Source organism: Canis lupus, chromosome 2, assembly GCF_048164855.1.
Source record: "Canis lupus baileyi chromosome 2, mCanLup2.hap1, whole genome shotgun sequence".
In the NCBI taxonomy this organism is placed as follows: Eukaryota; Metazoa; Chordata; class Mammalia; order Carnivora; family Canidae; genus Canis; species Canis lupus.
This window is the reverse complement of record NC_132839.1, coordinates 32301389-32305600: the sequence shown is the minus strand read 5'-3', so window position 1 is coordinate 32305600 and position 4212 is coordinate 32301389.

The following is a 4212-nucleotide window of genomic DNA, read 5'->3' as shown; positions in this document are numbered from 1 at the left end:
ATGCAGGAACATGTGAAAGTGATTGCAAATATACTGATGGTGAGCAGAGAGACAAAAAGTGCATATGTGTGTAGATAAGATTAAAAAAGCATTCAGAGCAGAGAAAGGGGAGCCCTCGTGCTCTTTGGTGGGAATGCAAACTGGTGCAGCCACTCTGGAAAACAGTGTGGAGTTTCCTCAAAAAGTTGAAAATAGAGCTGCCCTATAACCTAGCAATTGCACTACTGGGGATTTACCTCAAAGATACAAATATAGTGATCCGAAGGGGCACCTGCATCCCAGTGTTTATAAAAACAATGTCCACAATAGCCCAACTATGGGTAGAACCCAGATGTCCATTGATAGATAAATGGATAAAGAAGAGGTGGTATCTATCTATTATCTATCTATCTATCTATCTATCTATCTATCTATCTATCTATCATCTATCGGAATATTATTTGCCATCGAAAAAATGAAATCATCGGAGAAGGACAAACATTGTATGTTCTCATTCATTTGGGGAATATAAATAATAGTGAAAGGGAATATAAGGGAAGGGAGAAGAAATGTGTGGGAAATATCAGAAAGGGAGACAGAGTTTCCTAACTCTGGGAAATGAACTAGGAGTGATGGAAGGGGAGGAGGGCGGGGGGTGGGGGTGAATGGGTGATGGGCACTGAGGGGGGCACTTGATGGGATGAGCACTGGGTGTTATTCTGTATGTTGGTAAATTGAACACCAATAAAAAATAAATTTATTATAAAAAAAATAAAATAAAATCGGAAAAAAAAGAAAAAATGAAATCCTGCCATTTGCAATGACATGGTTGGAGCTAGAGAGTATTATGCTAAGCTAAGTAAGTCAATCAGAAACAATTACATAATTTCACTCATATGTGGAATTTAAGAAACAAAACAGAGGAGCATAGGGAAGAGAAGGGAGAGAAAAATAAAACAAGATATAATCAGAGAGGGAGACAAACTGTAAGAGACTTTTAATCATAGGAAACAGAGAGTTGCTGAAGGGGAAGGGGTGGAGGATGGAGTACCCAGGTGATGGGTATTAAGGACACCTGATGTGATGAGCACTGTGTGTTCATTCTATGCAACTGATGAATCACTGAACTCTACCTGTGAAACTAATAATTTACTATATGTTAATTAATTAAATTTAAATGTTAAAAGAAGAATATTCAGAGAACTATAATGGTTTTATCAGGATGTTAGAATTATGAATATACATGATTATTCTACACATTTCTTTTATGCTATAAGAAACAATGGCAACAATGACAACAAAAAAAAGTAAAATAAATTCACCCAAATCACTGACCATAATTTTTCCTCAAATTCTCTTCTGGCTGTTTGTCTTCTCCATGATTCAATCCCAGGTACTCCCAGAAAGGACTCTGCTGCTCTATTTGAAAGCCACATCTGAGGCCAGACGAACATACCCATTTGTGTTGATACATTGTTCATTAGTCTTCGAAGCAAAGCTCGAGCTGTTATGCATCCACTCAGGAATATTTTTTCTAGGAGTGGGAATAAATTTGCAATCATCTGCTCTCTCCTGCCAGGGTTTCTGCATAATCATTTTCATGAAATGAGAAAGCAGTTGTCCTAATTCATGTGTAGATTTGTAGATCCCAAAGGAAATAAAAAATATATAGATAGAACTGATTATCTAGCAATCAAGCCCACAGGTCTAAAGTATGATGCCAAATACCCCTTACCCCCAACCACTACCAAAAACTGTCCAAATCCTTCCATAAGATTACTGTGGATTTGCATGGTTGTCCAGTTTGGCAAGAGCAAGAATTAACCATAGGTGAAGAGTAAATGTTAAATTTTAATATGTTTAAGATTCCCAAAATGGCCTTACTCCTTGGCATGGATAGTGATTTGTGAGCATGACATGCATACTCCTTGCCAGTTAGGGAGGTTGGTGACTCTTCCAGCTTTAGAAAGGGTAACAGAGGAAAACTGGCCAGAATGATTTTTTAGAGAGGGTGGGAAGCATAGGTTTCAGTGATGTCAAATAGTCCTTAGCTTAGTAGAGGTAGGAAAGGTGGTGTTATTCAGAACACAAGAGAAGTTCATCAGGAATCGGCCACCAACCAAACCTGAGGGCCCTGGTGGAACGACAGTCAAGGGGACTCACACCAAGGCAGGAGTCCTGGTGTGGACAGAAGAAGAATCTTGATTCTCCAGGGACCGAGGGACCCAAGATGAAAAGCTCAACCTATCCTATACATAACTTCCATAAAGCAATAGAGCAAACAAAAATACTTGTCTCACTAACTCATCTTAGAAGGAAAGTCAATCTGAAGGAGACTGAAGACAGAGATCCTGGAAGATTCCTTCAAATTAAACAACTCAAGTTCAGGAACCCATATTTTGTGTATAATATACACAATGAATTCTTTTACCCCGAAGTGAAATTAACCGTGCTTTTCCAGTATTGGGCAAGCATCATAAATTAAAACAGGCTTTGTGGGAAACCAGTACAGCCAGAGAAAGGAAACATCACGAAATCCAGGGGTTTAGTTTTCAGAGCACATTTTAATTTACGATACTAGAGAATTAGCATCTCCTAGCAGCAAAATACCAAAATGCAACACCACTCTATTTAAAACTCATATAATGGGAAATGTGTCTTTCAAAAATGGTAAGAAACAACAATAAAAACAGCTGTCACATACACATAGTACATTCACATTCCATTCCCAAAAAAGATTGTCATTTTTTTCATGAAATGTCAAAATATATATATGTATGTATAATATTCATATTCTAGAAGGCAAGAGAAATCTTCAAAATTTAAGTCTGTAAATTTAAACTTATATATATATATATATACACATATATATATATATTTCGCTTAGAATAACCAAAACATTAACAATAGCAGCAACATTGATCTTTAAATATTATAATGTTATAGATTATTCACATAATGTAGATATACTTTAGTAGCTCTTTCATTATTAATATCTAATATAACTTACAAATTTCAAGGTCCTGGTTTCATTGCCAAATAACTTAGACTCTAGATTCACTAAATACTATGCAAAGAATGATTTTAAAACACAGACTGTAGGACATTTTCTAGACCAGAAAAAAATCATACCAAGAGGTTTTAGCAGAAAAATCAGGTCTGAAAGAGGTTCAAAGACATGTAAGGAAACTCTAGGATTCCCAAGACAAAAGAGATGACCTGACAAGCTCCCCGAAATGTTGAATTGAATCCCAGAAATGTGCCAATGGGGACAAAAAGGCACTGCCACCTCTTTGTGGAGCTATGTTTCATTTGAATATGGCATGAAAGTGATTAATAACTGGAAAACTTCCCAATTAATAAGGGATAGAATCATTTCTCATGAGGAGCTAAGATACTGGACCAGGAGATCGATACTTATTCTGATAGCCACAGGCATAAAAACCAAGATTTCAGGGGGACCTTATGTATTTAGGCCTAGAAGGTAGGAAAGACTGATCAATGCCACTGGATCAAATTGCTAATCCTATTGGCTTAAAAAGAACCCCTGATGAAGTAACAGGGGTTTCTTTGTACCTGGATTCATTTACAGAAGTCACTCCTGCCATTGTGGCTTCTTTTGTATTTCAAAGATTTTCCAGAAGAGGTAAATGGTTAAGTCTCACAATGGAGTGGGGTGGAGTGGAGCCTTATAAGAAGACTACTCTTGGGATCCCTGGGTGGCGCAGCGGTTTAGTGCCTGCCTTTGGCCCAGGGCGCGATCCTGGAGACCTGGGATTGAATCCCACGTCGGGCTCCCAGTGCATGGAGCCTGCTTCTCCCTCTGCCTATGTCTCTGCCTCTCTCTCTCTGTATGACTATCATAAAAAAAAATAAAATAAACTACTCTCTGATATTTTTTTTTTTTTTTTTAAATATTTTATTTATTTATTTAGGATAGTCACAGAGAGAGAGAGAGAGAGAGGCAGAGACACAGGCAGAGGGAGAAGCAGGCTCCATGCACCGGGAGCCTGACGTGGGATTCGATCCTGGGTCTCCAGGATCGCGCCCTGGGCCAAAGGCAGGCGCCAAACCGCTGCGCCACCCAGGGATCCCCTACTCTCTGATATTTATTGTCAATAGTTTGTCTCCATTTTCAAACCAGTTTACACACTATTTCAACTGATTCTTAGACACACACACACACACACACGCACACAAATGTGTGACGAAGCCAGGGTAGACATCCAAGTA